This window comes from Bombina bombina, chromosome 5 (genome assembly GCF_027579735.1).
Source record: "Bombina bombina isolate aBomBom1 chromosome 5, aBomBom1.pri, whole genome shotgun sequence".
NCBI lineage: Eukaryota > Metazoa > Chordata > Amphibia > Anura > Bombinatoridae > Bombina > Bombina bombina.
The window spans coordinates 1,068,696,774-1,068,716,146 of NC_069503.1; positions in this window are offsets into that span (position 1 = coordinate 1,068,696,774).

Consider the following 19,373-nt stretch of genomic DNA (forward strand, 5'->3'; position numbering starts at 1 on the left):
GTGCTGTCTATGGTTCTGAACCAAACATTTGCTGGCTCCTTAGCTTAGATCCCTTCTTTTTCAAATAAAGATAGCAAGAGAACGAAGAAAAACTGATAATTGAAGTAAATTAGAAAGTTGCTTAAAATTGCATGCTCTATCTGAATCATGAAAGAAAAAAATTGGGCTCAGTGTCCCTTTAATTTTGATTTTCATATGATTTTAAAATGAAAATGCTAGCAAAAAATAAAAAAAAGAGTATGTAATTCTTAAATTATAATGCTTTTATTTATTTCTAAAAAAACATAATTATTTTTGGAAAATTAACACAGACTGGAACAGATAGTGCATTACTTACCATGAATTAGACTTTATCAAGCAGTAGATCTGATCCTTACACACACATTTAGTCAATATCCAGATTACAACATAGGAAATGCTAATAAAATATCTATAAATTGCAGTTTCAACTTACTATTACATTGTCCTGCAACATATTTGTAACAAACCACATTGTTCTCAATGTTCCCTTTGATAAAACACAAACTGGATGAAGAAACTTTCACAGCCACATTATTACAGTTAACTGTATCAATAACACAGGTTTTCATAATAGTTTTATAGAAACTCAGTATAGCATTGAAGACACACTAGTTTTGGTGTATATGTAGCTGTACAGTATTATCAGTGTTCAAATAAATTTTGTAAAGAAAGTCGTAGCAGGGTCCAGACCACTTTCAATAGAGGGTCATATGCTTTGTTGCATCTTATAGAAGTTTTGCACTATTCTTGGTTCTTTCAAGCTTTAACCTGTATATTTGTGTGTGTGTGTATATATATATATATACACACACACACACATATACATACAGTATATACACACATATACATACATACACAGTCCTCACTATGTTTCTGTATACACATGTCCAGGGAGCAGGAAGTCTGCACAAATATTTAAAAGATACAGATGTGGCAGAAAGTATCGGTACCCTTCAACTTTTTTAGGTAAACACACAATTTTCTCTAAACTAAGTAAACATTGACAAAAGTATTTGGTATACACCATTCTTTGTTTCAAATGTAATTGAACAGAAACTTCACTTTTGATTTATGACTTCACATATTACTGGGCTCCATTTAACAAGCAGCTATTGCTTGAGGCCCGTCATTTTAAGATCACCTGAAACAATAGTTAAAGGGACAGTATACACTCATTTTCATATAACTGCATGTAAAAGACACTACTATAAAGAATAAGATGCCCAGATACTGATATAAAAATCCAGTATAAAACTGTTTAAAAACTTACTTAGAAGCTGTCAATTTAGCTCTGTTGAAAAGGTAGCCGGAAAGCCCACTGCAAGTGGCAAATAAGACACTCCCCCCTCCCCCTTCTTTTGCATATGAAACAACCCTTTACACAAACAGGAGAAAGCTGGAGAAGGTAGCTGACGGTATTCACATAAAACTTTGGGGCTTGGTTAGGAGTCTAAAAATCAGAGCAATGTTATTTAAAAATAAGCAAAACTATACATTTATTTAAAAAAAAACTTTATTGGCTATATAAATAGATCATCTACAAAACATTTATGCAAAGAAAAAATGAGTGTATAATGTCCCTTTAAGTAGCAGCAGTTGTAAGAAATAATCCTGATCCAATTGGGATGATTGACAGACCCTGCTAGTGGCCAATTGGCCGCCAGTGAGCAGGAAGCTGGATTGCACAAGCATTGCAGGTGTAATGCTTGTACAATGTTAATTGTGGGCAGCGTATGGTGTCCGCTGATAGCAAGTTTGGGTGGACATGTTTCGCTACTGCTGACCAATAGTAAATGGAGCCAAATAACTGCATTCAAGTGCTTTCTGTAGCTCTGAATAAGATTTCTACACTTTCTGACTGGGATTTTTAACCCACTCTTCTTGAGTAAACTGCTCCAGTTCTCTCAGGTTTGATGGGTGCTTTTTCCCCAACTCTGAGTTTCAGCTCTTTTCAAATATGTGGGATTCAGATCTGGATTTATAGAAGGCAACTTAGAAACGGTCCAATGTTTTCTTCTCATCCATTATTGGGTGGTTTTTGGAGTTATGTTTTGGGTCATTATCCTGCTGGAGGACCCATGATCTATGACCGAGATAGATCTTTCTGACACTCTAGTATGCCTTGATAATTTTCTGATTTCATTGTGTCCTGTACAGATTCGAGGCACCCAGTTCCAGAGGCTGCAAAGCAACCCCAAAACATCACTGAGCTTCCTCCATGTTTTACGGTAACAATGGTTTTCTTTTGTTTGAAAGTTTCTTTTTCCTGTGATTTGCCAAAAAACTCTTTTGTTTAATTTGTTAAAAGGACATTTTCCCAACATGCATTTTGTCAAACTCCAGTCTGGCTGTTTTTGTGTTTTTCTCTTAAAATGCAAGGATACCAATACTTTTGGGTTGTTTCTCCCATCTTGGGACACAGTGCATATGCAAGAAGCCAATCAGCTCCTGACCCTAATGCATACCACCCCCGAAACCCCTCAAATCAGGAAATCAGTAATAAATACAGCACATAAAAAAACAGTCTAAGGGGCCCAATTATCATTGTGCGAGCGGACATGATCCGATATTGCGGATCATGTCCACTGCACATCGATAAATGCCGACAGCATATGCTGTCGGCATTTATCATTGCACCAGCAGTTCTTGTAAACTGCTGGTGCAATGCCGCCCCCATCAAATTCGCAGCCAATTGGAGGCTAGCAGGGAGTGTCAATCAATCCGATCGTATTCGATCCGGTTGATGTCTGGTGATGTCTGTCCGCCACCTCAGAGCAGGTAGACAGGTTATGGAGCAGTGGTCTTTAGACCGCTGCTTCATAACTTGTGTTTCCGGCGAGCCTGAAGGCTCCATACGGAGCTTGATAAATATGCCCCTAAGACTTTGATCATTGAGGAGCTAAATTATTTTGGCCATTAAGTGTTAAAAACATGATAAAGACAAATGTCGTAAAATATGTTATACAAAGTATAGCTTTAATTAATTTCATACAATGCATGTTTATATAGCGCAGTAGTTGCGCTAGACCATACGGTTTACGGTTTTTAAATCATACAGTTTGATTTTGCTAACAAAAGTGATCATTGGTGTGGTAAGATTGGTGTCCCTTTTTTACATTTATTTTGCTGGATAACCAGTCTAAATATTGGGCTTTCCAGTGAGACCTGGCAACTCTAGAAATATCTTTATTTTACGTCTATAAAAAGTCTTCCTGGTCCTTATATACAGTTGATGCTTATTAAGGTTAAAGGTTATGTTCAGGACTAGGGTTAGGCTTATGGCTATGACTAGGGTTAGGTTTATGGTTATAACTAAGGTTAGTTTAACGGTTAGGACTATGGTTACAGTTGGGTTTAGGATTAATTTAGGGTTTGTTTTAGCTTTAGAACAATGGTTATTTGAAGTGTTATGATAAGGGCAAGGCCTGGATTGGGGCTATAGTTAAAGAGACAGTCTACTTGAAAATGTTTATTGTTTAAAAACATAGATAATCCCTTTATTACCCATTGACCAGTTTTGCATAACCAACACTATTATATTAATACAGTTTTTATCTCTGTGATTACCTTGTATCTAAGCCTCTGCAGACTGCCCCTTTAGCTCAGTTTTTTTGACAGACTTGGATTTTAGCCACTCAGGGCTCATAAATAACTCCACGGGTGTGAGCAAAATATGGCACACATGAACTAGCGCTATCTAATAGTAAAAAAAAACTGTCAAAATGCACTGGGATAAGAGGCAGCAATGGCTTAGAAATTAGCATATGAACCTACCTAGGTTTGGCTTTCAACAAAGAAAACCAAGAGAACAAAGCACATTTGATGATAAAAGTAAAAATGAAAGTTGTTTAAAATTGCATGCCCTATCTGAACCAAGAAAGTTTAATTTTGACTAGACTGTCCCTTTAAGGCTAGAGTTAGGGTTAACCTCTTTAATGTCAGAGAGCCGCAACCATTAGATTAACAGGAGTTGCCCCAGTTGGCAGTGTTTCCTGTACTGGTGGTCAAGGTGACACAGCGTTCATATGATTGCTGCATTTATATTTTTTTGGGACAAGTTTGCAGTGAAAGCCACTTCTTGGAACACAGAGCTATAAAATGCTAATCCTCTGAAATAAGGAACATATAAGTATTTCTTACAAATTTATATGAATCATTGTAGCAAATATATGTTATGGTATTTCTATTTATTGTCAGTCAATATGGTTAATTGCTGTCTCCAACAATTTCCCCTCTTTGATATCGAGGACATCTGTCTTTGTACTTGGTTCTGCTTTTACAATTACATTTTATTTTCATTTGGCTGGAGCGTATCTCTAATCAGGAGCAATAGTCATTCAGTAATGTTAACTTAAGTGTTTTATATTTCCTCTGATTAATGAATGTATTGAACACACTGCTATTATTTAATTGGGTGTGATCATCCTGTTTTTCTTAAAGGCTCGTCAACTTCACAATACCCTCTTGAAACATGCCCTTGTGATTTGCTCATCACTTTTCCAGAATGTACAAAGTGATAGTGTTCTATTCGCTCCTTTTCATTAACTAACAATATGTGCATCTGCGTGAGTAAACTTTCATACATTGGACATGAGATCACCTTCAGCTGATTCAGCATCCTTTAGATAATGTGTGAATACCTGTCTTTTACTGCTTGAGAATTTATCATTATATTTAGATACGCCCATTCTACAATTCTTTTAATGTCATGTTATGACACATCTGTTCCAAATGCAAGATAAGGGCTGGACAGGCGGGTCTAGAAATTGACACATCAATATATAATTAGCTTTTAAAGGGATTGTAAACACTTTGGGCCAGATTACAAATGTGTGCTGGTATTATACATATTAACACATAAATATATATGTATATAAGCATATACAATACATATATATTTACATGGAACACACAGTTTCCATAGACTAGAATGTAAAGGCACTTTTCACTGCTGTTTTTTTCTAACACACCACACCCACTGCTCCTTGCAGTATTTTTTAAAAATAAAAAACTAAAATACTCTTTTTATTTTGGGGTCAATTGTGGCCCTTTTTAGAGAATTAACCAGAGATCTGATCTCTGGTTAATTTTCTGAGCACTTGTAATGGCTGGATATTTATTGCGTGCTCGGAAACAGGCGAAGTTGCCCGTTTATGGGGGCGCAATAAATTAGCGCTCCACTATTAATCTAGCCCTTTGAGAATGTAATATAAATTGTTTGATTATGTTTAGTATTAAAAAAATGCAATGTAATTGTATTATTTATTTTTCTCCCTTTTCCTGTAATTTAGTCTGAAAATGAAGGTCTATTGAAAATGAGAATGCCATGCAAACAATGCCAATTTGTGCTATATATTTGAAATGAATAATTTCCTTACACTATAAAGGGCCATTAAAGAATGTATAACAGAAATGTATTACTGTATTGAAAAAACTGTGCATAATACAAAGTAAATGCAAAGGGACTTTTGTTAACACAGTTTATTTTGTTTTGCAGTACAAGGACACACTTATTGAAAATACTTCATGAGTACTAATTTATTTTATCTCCTTTGCAGTGGCACACATATCAAGCAATCACTGTGCAGGACATAGGAGGGTCAGGGTTCTGAATTTGCCAGTACCCACTTCAGCATTTCCTAGTGAAGTGACCAAACTAAAATTTCTAGATTAAAATGAAAGGAAATTCAAGCAAAATAAATGATAAAAATGTTATGCAAAGGTTTTTTTTTACTGTGCAAAAATAACTAAAATCAGTTTACAAGAGGGTATTAAATGCAGTAAATAAAATCATACAAAAACTGGTGACAAAAAGTGTTTTTTGAAGGATTTGAATACTACTGAAGAGGGTTCTAAATGCATCCGGAAAGTTATTATAGAAAGCTATTCAACAGGAGGCTCATATTTTCCCTTATTTTATTTAATTTCCTTTTATTTATTTCATTTAATATATTTCTGTCTTACTATTCTTATTCTTTTATTTCATTTTAATTTCATTTTAATTTTACTTTTCTATCTGGATCGCTATCTGTGCATAGAGCCTTCTCTCTTTTCCTTTACCATTATAAGGAGATTGTTCCTTTTTGTTCTCTCCCTCCTTTTCAGGCTCTTGGCCACCATTTAGAAGCACACTTGTGCAGTGTGCGTCTTCTTCCATCGGCCATCTTTAGTAAGGGAAGTTATTACTTCCTGCCAAACTCTATGCTTATTCTGACGGCCATCTTTAGTAAGGGAAATTCTTACTTCCTGCCAAACGCTATGCTTATTCTGACGGCCATCTTTAGTAAGGCGAGTTTTCTCTTGCTACTGAACTCTACTCTCATAGTCGCAAGCTTTTACAGATCCCTTAAAGTGCATTAGTTAGGACTGGACAGTATTATCTTGAAACTGGATTAACTACCGGACAATGTTACAGCTCAGTATCCTTGTGTATATTTATTTACATCTAATAGTGAAATAAAATTCAGGACCGTCTTTAACACAGGGCAAAAGGGGCAGCTGCCCTGGGCCCAGTCTCTGTTGAGGGGCCCAAGAGTCCTAAAAAAAAAAAAAAAAATTTTTTTTTTTTTTTTTTTTTTTTTTTTTAATGGTTCATACCAGACTGCTGATGTGACATGGGGAACACACACATTCAGTCCTAATACTGTCACAGTCAAAAGTACTCTGCTTATATTTTTTTTAAAAACTGTGCCAGACCGTGCCGGTGTCATGTGACATGCCAAGCTAGTGCCATGTGCTGTTTTAGATGTGCACTGTGCAGCACTGAATGCAAAGCCCTAACTCGGCATCCAGCCATTTCCCACTGCATCAGAAAAGGTCTTACTGGGGTTACCACTGTTACCAGGTAACTGCTCTGGTGGTGGGGATTGTTTCTGGGTAGGGCTGACTGTAGGCGCATGCAGCAGAAAGCTGGAGCGGCAGGCACATGAGGATTTGAGCATCTGTGCAGCTGCATACACTGTTCTCTTCAGTCTTGAGGCTGTGTGACTCATCTCACACTGTATCCATGCAGCCTTGGACAGACAGCATCATGTCTACTGGTCCCCTTAGCCCTGCTCTTTCTGCTGTGGCCCTAAGATCAACTAACTGAAGTTTCTTAGGGGAATATTGCTTTGTAGAAAGGTGTCAGTGGGAAGAATAAGTGAGTGCACACACGCCCCTCCCCATGCAGCATTGTCTAGTTCAGGGTGAGAGGGAACTTGTTCCTAGCAAAGAAGCTACATGTGCTGGTGTGGCTGATGTATAGCGTCTTGCTGATACTTAACACATTAATGTAAGGTTTATTTTTATAGTTTTTATTTTCTCTCTGTCTCAGATTTTACAGCTTCCCATAGTAGTTCTGCTGTTCCAGTCAGTAAACTTATATTTGTCTGCACCTCAATGCTTCCTCCTTTACCTTGCTTTGCTCCTGTTGGCTGCCCTAAATCTCTTTAACCAGCTAACCTCACACCAGAATCACATTCAAAAGAATATTAAATGAATCCACAGTGGAGGAATTTATATATGTATTTACTTATTAGTTCTGCTTAGGTCCAGTTTCACATATTGCAATTTTTTTTTTTTTTTTTTTTTTTTAAATGATTAGCCCAGCGGTGGATGATCCACCGCTGGGCTAATAATAAAAAAAAAATGGATTTAGTTGTTTTTTGGTATGTTGGGGTGGAGAGCGAAATTGCATGGGGTGGGGGAGGGGGGAGGGGGGCCCAAGAAAATTTTTGCCCAGGGTCCAATCAATATTAAAGACGGCCCTGATAAAATTAGTCAAAATACTCCTGTCTTTAATAAAATCTTGACTTTTATGTTGCTAAGGCTGTAGTAATCTTTATTTGAAACAGCTTATTGAACCACAAAAACATAGTTTTGAATACTTATTCTTATAAATGATAGAAAAGCAAATAATTAGAAGCATTTTTATGTTTGCGAAAATGCTACTTTTTAGGACTAGATTACAAGTGAATCAGTATTTAGCGCTCCTGCGCTAACTCTGCTAGAAGTAAGGTTTTTGTGTGTGTCAGGTAGCACTCGTATTGCGTATTACTTAAGTTGAAAGTAAAAAAAATTCACTTGTGCGCTAACCTGATGCAATCACAAATTTTAACTTCAAATATTGTGATTGCATTAACGTATTGCAACACAAAAGTCAATGGAGCAAAAAAGTGGAAGAAAAAACTAACACCCTACTCGCGTGCAAACCCAATCACATATTCTCAAGTGCGCTAACCCGACATGAAATTATAAATATTTCACATTCCAATGTTCTTCACATAGCGGAATATCTACATATATCTGGTGTTTTTTTTTTTTGGTACAATAACAATAACAATATATATATATATATATATATAAATATACAGATAAATATAGAAATATCTATTTAAAAATAAAAATAACATATTCTGCTATGTGCAGAACATTGGAATGTGAAATATTTACAATAAATACACATTATAACACTTTATTAAATATGAATATTGCATAAATATGATTTTTCTTGTTTTCATCTACTTAACTGTAAAGCGCTCCAATGCACTTCTATATATGTCTATATATGTATACATATGTATTTATATGTTTTAATGTGTACATATCTACACACTTTTTTTGTGTAATATTTTTTTTATTAATGTTTATTAGACGGTGTTATTATGAGTGCAACTGGGATTTTTAATGCGTTTTATGATACTTTATTGTTTTGCAAAACAGTTAACCAGAGCTTTGAGGACACAGTAATCATTCTAGTGTAAATTACGATTGTGCTCATGTGTTCACATTTACTTTCAATTTATAATATGAGCGCTAAACCCGATGCTTGCAAACACCTACGATAAACCAATTTTCGCTTGTGCGTAACTGTTAGCACTCCATTTGTAATCTGGCCCTTAATGTGCAGGACGCCTGCTGCCAAATCTGTTGGAAGACGTCCTTTTTGTTCCTTTGCCAGCCACACATTCTCTAAATGCTGATGGTGCTGATGGTGACAAGTACCATGAGAAGACTAGCATTACATATTTTTGTATGTGGGCTCCAAATGCACTTGCAGCAGGTTGTGTGCAAATCAAAAATTATCACTCAAGAAGAGATATCTTTGAAGAGAAGCATTTAAAAAATCAACAACGTATATTGAATTAAGATTTTTATGTAGCCATTTTCACTATTTATTGGCAGCAATTTTTAATTATTTTTTAGGTGAACAATGGTCCTATACTTATGGCTGCATTCTATTTTTCTGAACACAATCCAAATTCTCTATACTTTGCAAAACATTTACAGGGACATTTTTCACTCATCCAGTCAAACAGCTTAAAGGACTTGATAAACCCTGAAGAAAAATTTTCATTGTATTATCGAATACCCCAAATGTTTTATAATGTATTTTTCACATGGATAAATCACACTGACATTACAAGCTGTAATGTTGGATGGAGCAATGTCACCAAACATATACAAACATTTCATCAACTAACATTAAAAAAGTAATAATAGAGCTCTTTTGGTGGGCATGTCAGTCTGATGGTAACATGGAAACACAGAAACTCCAGCATTTCTATTAAAATGAATAGTGTCCCATCTGCATCTCCTCAGTATCCCCCTTAAAGTGTACCCTTTAATTTCTTCCCAATGATCCAGTGTACCTGCTGGAGTGTGATACATTTTTTACAAATAGCTCATTTACCTTTACATCAGCACTTGTCAAGGTTGCCCACTGTTACCTATCTTATTTAGGGGTAGATTTATTAAGCTATATATGCAGCTTTTCAATCTATGTGGCGCAGGTTATCATTTGCGAGCCTGCTGACATATATTTAAGAAGCAGAAACTGCTTCTTTTCCCCTCTCCTCTATCTCAGAAGTCGCAAGATTAGTCACCCTGGCACTCGCTCATTCTAGGTGATTGACATACCCTGCTCTAGCATAATTGGATGTGCTGTAGTAGGGGGCAGCATTACACAATCTTCTTGTGCAATGATAAATTTTGCTGTGTGCTGAAATATCGCAAGTGGTGATTGCAGACAGACAGTTAAATATACTTCTCAGCCTGGCAAATTAAGACACCTTTCACTGTATGTAGATGATCTGCTATAATATTTTGCAAACCCAACACATATGGTTCCTAGGATCCTGTATTTACAGGACTTATTCTCAGAGTACAAGATCACTGTTGACGAATCAGAAGTGATTTGGCTATACAAATCTAACCTGGAGGTGACCCAGTTGGAAATCATTTTAATTTAAAATATATATTTTTTTTAAATATTTGGGCATTAGAATATACAGTGGGGCAAAAAAGTATTTAGTCAGCCACCAATTGTGCAAGTTCTCCCACTTAAGAAGATGAGAGAGGCCTGTAATTTTTATCATAGATATACCTCAACTATGAGAGACAAAATGTGGAAACAAATCCAGACAATCACATTGTCTGATTTACAGTAGAAAGAATTTATTTGCATATTATGGTGGAAAATAAGTATTTGGTCACCTACAAAAAAGCAAGATTTCTGGCTCTCACAGACCTGTATCTTCTTCTTTAAGAGGCTCCTCTGTCCTCCACTCATTACCTGTATTAATGGCACCTGTTTGAACTTGTTATCAGTATAAAAGACACCTGTCCACAACCTCAAACAGTCACACTCCAAACTCCACTATGGTGAAGACCAAAGAGCTGTAGAAGGACACCAGAAACAAAATTGTAGACCTGCACCAGGCTGGGAAGACTGAATCTGCAATAGGCATGCAGCTTGGTGTGAAGAAATCAACTGTGGGAGCAATAATTAGAAAATGGAAGACATACAAGACCACTGATAATCTCCCTCGATCTGGGGCTCCACGCAAGATCTCACCCCGTGGGGTCAAAATGATCACAAGAACGGTGAGCAAACATCCCAGAACCACACGGGGGGACCTAGTGAATGACCTGCAGAGAGCTGGGACCAACGTAACAAAGGCTACCATCAGTAACACACTACGCCGCCAGGGACTCAGATCCTGCAGTGCCAGACTTGTCCCCCTGCTTAAGCAAGTACATGTCCGGGCCCATCTGAAGTATGCTAGAGAGCATTTGGATGATCCAGAAGCGGATTGGGAGAGTGTAATATGGTCAGATGAAACCAAAGTAGAACTGTTTGGTAGAAACACAACTCGTTGTGTTTGGAGGAGAGAGAATGCTGAGTTGCAACCAAAGAACACCATACCCATGAAGCATGGGGGTGGCAATATCATGCTTTGGGGCTGTTTCTCTGCAAAGGGAGCAGGACGACTGATCCGTGTACATGAAAGAATGAATGGGGCCATGTATCGTGAGATTTTGAGTGCAAACCTCCTTTCATCAGCAAGGTCATTGAAAATGAAACGTTGCTGGGTCTTTCAGCATGACAATGATCCCAAACACACTGCCCGGGCAACGAAGGAGTGGCTTCGTAAGAAGCATTTCAAGGTCCTGGATTGGCCGAGCCAGTCTCCAGATCTCAACCCCATAGAAAACCTTTGGAGGGAGATGAAAGTCTGTGTTGCCCAGCGACAGCCCCAAAACATCACTGCTCTAGAGGAGATCTGCATGCAGGAATGGGGCAACATAACAGCAAAAGTGTGTGACAACCTTGTGAAGACATACAGAAAACGTTTGACCTCTGTCATTGCCAACAAAGGATATATAACAAAGTATTGAGATGAACTTTTGGTATTGACCAAATACTTATTTTCCAGCATAATTTGCAAATAAATTCTTTCCAAATCAGACAATGTGATTGTCTGGATTTGTTTCCACATTTTGTCTCTCCTAGTTTCAAGACATCATACAACCTTTAAATCTGCATATTAATCCAATAACCTTTTCTTAGTCTTCCATCATGTGATAAGAAAAACATCATGTTTAGAGACGCCTTAAGGGCGTGGGCCGAGGTGTGCAAACATTGGAACATAAAACATATCTTTTGCCCCTAATGAAATCTGTAGCTCGCATACTAGATTCTATCACAAATAAACTTGGAACATTTTAAGACTTACGGGAGAGATTTGAAATCCCACAAAATAGCAGGTTTGCATATATACAAGGGTACCATTCTTGTCATTCCATGTTTGCAAAGGGACATAACCTCTGGACAAAAAATTATGTTGATGGGTTGCAAATACTGACCCATCAAGGAACATATTCCATTACATCTACTTATTCTTTGTTAGTAGCACCAAATGAACTAGATAGTGTAAAGTACCAAGATGTAAGAGAACTTCAGGTCACAGGTGAGATTCTGAAGGACAGTGTGCAGAGGGCAAGACTGCCCAACCTATCCTCCACTCTTAGGAAATCCCACATTAAACTTGTTCATAAAGCATATATAGCATCCAGAATGAGGATAAAGTGGGTACCTGGAGCCAAAGATGTCTGTACTAAATGTTCAAAAGAAGCGCCTGAAAAATCTAATCTGTTTTGAGATTGCCATAAACTCAGATGCTTTTGGGGAAAGTTAAATAATTGGCCTACAAAGATATGCTCAGGGCAAGTTAAACTGACAGCTCAACATGACTTTTTTGTAACACCAAATACTCTGCCAAAGACACATCTTAACTTCATTACCAAAGCCATCCTGTCAACATAACAGCTCATACTCAACTAATGGATACATATTAAAGCTCCCCTTTAAAAAATAAAAATAATGGTTGATACATAATCAAATGCTCATAGAACAGGCAGATATTAAAGGTTATGTACATCATCATTTTTGAATTATTTTTCAAACAGAAATCTTATATTACTATCATTTTTTCAACTTAACAAAAAGTAGAGCACCCTTTTAGGAACTCTAAATATGCCTTAGAGGAATAATTAAGGGAGATTGAATATTTGATTACATTCCCTGTAACTGTAACTTATCAACCACGTAATGGGCACACAAGCTAAAGAGCAACTTGGAACACAGCAACACGCGTTACTCTCACAATAGCTTGATTTGTTGTTTTCTTTTGTTTTATTGAAGTTAGGTTTCTAATTGATATTTAGATATTTTAGAAACCATTCATTTGTATGTCAAGATCACTGGAGAATAACATGGGTTCCTCCTTTGTATTTTACCAACATTTATAGTGATCTATGTAAATGTGTTTTCCTTGCTTTTGAATGTTGATTTTGTCTTTGTGGTTGTGCAACGAATAAAGATACATTTTAAAAAAAGTAATAATACACACTTTTAAACTAATAAAAAAAAAGTGAAATTAATAATTTCCCTGTTTAAATTCATTGAAGAGATATACATACATCACTATGGGTTAGGAGCACAATATATTAAATATAAACATGTCACCTATTATCAGTAGTCTCTTCCGCATTTGATATAACACAATAACAAATAAGGGCAATGAATGCTTGCTTGCCAGTCTTGAACTTGGATGGACAGGTTCTATTGTAGGGAACCTTCCTTTTCCACTTACTATTTTATAAATGGGGCCCCTAATGTTTAACTTCATCAAAGGGATAGGAAAAACAGGAGAAAATAATGACAGCGCTACACTGAATCAGGTGGGGCACCCGTAGAACTTCCCCTTTAAAAAAATAATCAAAAAGTAAAAACGGGGTGTATCTAATATCTGTTTCTCAGAAGACACACAACCAATCCCCTATACAGGGAGTGCAGAATTATTAGGCAAGTTGTATTTTTGAGGATTAATTTTATTATTGAACAACAACCATGTTCTCAATGAACCCAAAAAACTCATTAATATCAAAGCTGAATATTTTTGGAAGTAGTTTTTAGTTTGTTTTTAGTTTTAGCTATTTTAGGGGGATATCTGTGTGTGCAGGTGACTATTACTGTGCATAATTATTAGGCAACTTAACAAAAAACAAATATATACCCATTTCAATTATTTATTTTTACCAGTGAAACCAATATAACATCTCAACATTCACAAATATACATTTCTGACATTCAAAAACAAAACAAAAACAAATCAGTGACCAATATAGCCACCTTTCTTTGCAAGGACACTCAAAAGCCTGCCATCCATGGATTCTGTCAGTGTTTTGATCTGTTCACCATCAACATTGCGTGCAGCAGCAACCACAGCCTCCCAGACACTGTTCAGAGAGGTGTACTGTTTTCCCTCCTTGTAATTCTCACATTTGATGATGGACCACAGGTTCTCAATGGGGTTCAGATCAGGTGAACAAGGAAGCCATGTCATTAGATTTTCTTCTTTTATACCCTTTCTTGCCAGCCACGCTGTGGAGTACTTGGACGCGTGTGATGGAGCATTGTCCTGCATGAAAATCATGTTTTTCTTGAAGGATGCAGACTTCTTCCTGTACCACTGCTTGAAGAAGGTGTCTTCCAGAAACTGGCAGTAGGACTGGGAGTTGAGCTTGACTCCATCCTCAACCCGAAAAGGCCCCACAAGCTCATCTTTGATGATACCAGCCCAAACCAGTACTCCACCTCCACCTTGCTGGCGTCTGAGTCGGACTGGAGCTCTCTGCCCTTTACCAATCCAGCCACGGGCCCATCCATCTGGCCCATCAAGACTCACTCTCATTTCATCAGTCCATAAAACCTTAGAAAAATCAGTCTTGAGATATTTCTTGGCCCAGTCTTGACGTTTCAGCTTGTGTGTCTTGTTCAGTGGTGGTCGTCTTTCAGCCTTTCTTACCTTGGCCATGTCTCTGAGTATTGCACACCTTGTGCTTTTGGGCACTCCAGTGATTTTGCAGCTCTGAAATATGGCCAAACTGGTGGCAAGTGGCATCTTGGCAGTTGCACGCTTGACTTTCCTCAGTTCATGGGCAGTTATTTTGCGCCTTGGTTTTTCCACACGCTTCTTGCGACCCTGTTGACTATTTTGAATGAAACGCTTGATTGTTCGATGATCACGCTTCAGAAGCTTTGCAATTTTAAGAGTGCTGCATCCCTCTGCAAGATATCTCACTATTTTTTACTTTTCTGAGCCTGTCAAGTCCTTCTTTTGACCCATTTTGCCAAAGGAAAGGAAGTTGCCTAATAATTATGCACACCTGATATAGGGTGTTGATGTCATTAGACCACACCCCTTCTCATTACAGAGATACACATCACCTAATATGCTTAATTGGTAGTAGGCTTTCGAGCCTATACAGCTTGGAGTAAGACAACATGCATAAAGAGGATGATGTGGTCAAAATACTCATTTGCCTAATAATTCTGCACTCCCTGTAGTATAAACATATGGGACATAAATACAATCATCGACGTACACAACAGATATGTAAAAATACAACAGTCCCAAAATAAAACAGTCCCAAAACCGTAGCTGGTTTAAGTCACACAAAAAGCATATAGACTGATTGTAGCAGGATTGGTGTGTTAACTTAGCTGAACCAGATGGAGGCAAAGTTTGTTCAGTAAATGTGCATACACGGCAAATCCGACGTGGTAATGTCCGGTTGGTCTGATGGAATATATGCTGAAGGATCCTTACAGGAGCAGCTGATGAATCACGGAACTCCAGCTGAGTGTATCCCGTTGCAGCAAGCTGTATAAGAAATGACAAGAAGAAAACAGCGCATCCACGAATCAGAGCAGCGTTTATTCAGGTAAATGACACACACAGAAAATTGCACACTTACAAGATGACAGTAATGTATGAGCGGTAATGCCCTCTGGCTAGTTGTCTTTCGCCTGTAGCAAATCTCAGCGGGAACACCTCAGACACCGACCAGCAGCACCAAGAGACCCGCTTCCTGTCACATACGGCAGGTGCCAAAGAGAAACTCAAAAGAGCAGCAGTCCTAAACACTTTGATGGTAGAAGTTAGTTACCCTACGCGTTTCCTCTGCACACGGGCAGACTTTTTCAGGGGTATATGAAAATACAAGCTCAGGCTGTGCAGAGGAAACGCGTAGGGTAACTAACTCCTACCATTAAAGTGTTTAGGACTGCTGCTCTTTTGAGTTTCACTTTGGCACCTGCCGTATGTGACAGGAAGCGGGACTCTTGGTGCTGCTGGTCGGTGTCTGAGTTGATCCCGCTGAGATTTGCTACAGGCGAAAGACAACTAGCCAGAGGGCATTACCGCTCATACATTGCTGTCATCTTGTAAGTGTGCAATTTTCTGTGTGTGTCATTTACCTGAATAAACGCTGCTGTGATTTGTGGATGCGCTGTTTTCTTCTTGTCATTTCATCAAAGGGATAAAACAAATATGAGTATATTTGTATCTTTTAAAAAGTGTATCTTTTCTCCAAAATTCACCTTTTTAAGTGTTTTTTTTTTTAAAGTAAATAATTTGACAAGCTTTTCATAATATACTTATCTACAGAGCTGCAATATATTGCTGTGGCAGAGCAGGAGCCAATCAGAAGTGACATACACATATAGCCACCAATCAATATCTGTATGAGATTATTCCTTTGCAGGGGTTAAACACATTGTGAGCGACTAATGAACATTCATGAAGTAACAGAGCACTAACAAATTAGAACATCCCTGTAAAGGGACATGAATCCCAATTTTGTTTTGTTATAATAGATAAACACATTTTAATTCTCATATATCTTCCATATCAAATTAAGTTCCATCTCCTCAAAACTTTGACTCATTGGTCCCCATTTAGGAAGCTGTTTCTTGACGTGTTTGCAACTTCAGAGGTTGTGGATGTCAAATATCTTGGACACATTTGTCTGTGATGACTATTGGTTATATAAAGGGTGGGGTGCATAAATTCTGGAAGCTGATGCTGCACCATAGGCCCCATAATGTGTGCATTTTCCACAAGTGCCATGATAAATGGGAGACATTATATGCTCACTAAAGTAGAAGTAAAGTGGAGAGCTAACTAGGTAGGGCATTTAGTGTGAGCTTGGGTCCTGGGCAATGTAAAGTGATGCTAATTAGTTGCTGCCATAGTCACCCAATTTGACACACAGAGCTCATCAGTGTCTTTGATTGCAATAGCTCGGTCGTCTAGACTAATACGTTTTGTTTTCTGGGCTGTAAACATGCTATGGAAGGCTAAAATTTACTGAATACTGTAGGCTCAAACAATATAGACTAAACACAATATTATTCAATGGCAAATTCCCAAACATTAATGCTGAAAGCTCACTCATATATGTGACCCATACATGTGTTTTTGAAACTAGTAAAAAAAAAAAACCTTATTAGTGTCCCTTTAATGACAAGTCAGCAGATCAGTAAAGTCACCTCTCACAAGCATGTGTGTCACTGTCATCTGTTGCTTAATGTTGACAAAACTGTTCTCCCCTTTCTGTGTTTTCTATTTTTAGAGAGAGAATTAATTTGTTTGACTCACCATTTTAAACAATATATCATGTTAGTAATCACTGGTGTGAGCATACTTCTACCTTTTTTGTACTATTCAAATTCCCAAGGCAAATATGAATAGATTTTCATGTATGAACTGTACAGATAAATGCCAGCAACAGTGACTCACAACTGCGGCAACGCAAATATTTTACTAAGCAAAAACATCTACGTTTCTTTCTAACCACATTTTTATTTAAATGAAAGTGAACAGGGTACTATCTCAGTCAGCACTTCAAATATCTACACCCTTCCCTAAAGGCTACGTTTTATCCTATGCAGTAAGGTTATTCAATTATTAAGATAAGAATCTTGTTATTGTCGCATGTATCTGATTAAGCTGCTATAAATCATTTTTAAACATTAGACGTTCTACTATAATAAAGATGCTGCAATTCAGTAAAGATATGTATTATTATACATAATACATCATTACTGTTACATAATTAAAGTAATTTAAGAGGTGTGCTCTCATGACAGGATATTGGTGAATAAACCTAAGGCTGGCACTGTGTCTATTAGATATAGAGGGCTAGAAGACTGGTGCTATCACCCCTACAAAAACTATATTGACAATTAGGGAAAAGGGAAAAAAAGTATAGGAAACCAAAAGGGGTTCAGTGGACTCCCTCTAATTATTAATGTATCCCTTTATGATGTAACTTTTAGTGTACAAATATTAAAAAGAATATGCCAACAGGAACTACCAGCTTGGCTAAATGTACAAGATAGAGCAATCCTAATGGTCCTGGAAAATGGAAACACTATTGGCAGACAAACAAAGGCATAAACAAAGGAAAAAATAACAAAAGGCAAAAAACCTGTTACTTATGCGTAATACCCTCTGGTATTCCTGAAAATAACTGGAGCCTCAGCATCAGTTGGGGGTGGCTATTTCTGTTAAAACAAAAACAAACGCGTTTCGACCCATACACAGGTCTTTATCCATGCAAAGGTTAAAACCCAGAATGGCTCAAACATGCCGGTATTTAAACTCTATGCCTCCACTCACCAATCATCCTAATCATTAGGACATACATCTTCAAAACTATCAGACCGAATAATATCAGCTCTGGTTAACTATTGTGTGAAACAAAAAAGTGTTGCAAAACACATAAAAAATACATTACAAAGTACAGTTACACTCATTATAACACAGTCTAATAAAATAATCAGAATATATCAGATCTCCTGTGTTAGAAAAAAAAGGCACCCAAAGGGCTTTAACATAGCAATACATACTGTACATGTCTAAACATGGATATTATAAATATATATATATATATATATATATATATATATATATATATATATATATATATATACTGTATATGTATTTACAGACATATATACATATATAAACACAAATACATATGTATACTTATTTAGACATATATAAGTGCATTGGAGCCCGTCACAGTCGTGTAAATGAAAACATGTAAAAGCATATATTAATAAAGTGTTATACTGTATATTTACTGTAAATATTTCCCATTCAAGTGTTCTGCACATAGCAGAAAATGTTGTTCTTTGTATTTATAAATAGATATTCCTATATATATCTGTGTATATATATATATTTATGTACCTATATATAATCATCTATTTATAGGTATAAATATTTGTGCAAAAACATCAGATATATATATAGAAATATATATATATAAATATGTATTTTGAATAAATAGAACATTTTCTCTTATGTGAAAACATTGGAATGTGAAATATTCATATTTCCATGTCGGGCTAGCGCACTTGAGAATATTCGATAGGTGTTAGTTTTTTTTCCCCACTTTTTTGCTCCATTGACTTTCATGGGGGAATACATTATTGCGGGCGCGATATTGCAAGTTCGGCTTTTCACGCTCGCTGGGTTAGGGCGTGAGCGAAAACAGTTTACTTTTAATATGTGCGCAACCTGATGTTCTAGCGCAGTTATATTAACCACTAACACCATATGTAATTTCCTGTGATTTTGTCTAATTCAGACTAACTATAAAATGATTTTTTTTGCTGCCCTAAGCTGGGTCATGTCAATTTGTGGCATACTTAAAGTGATACGAAACCCAAG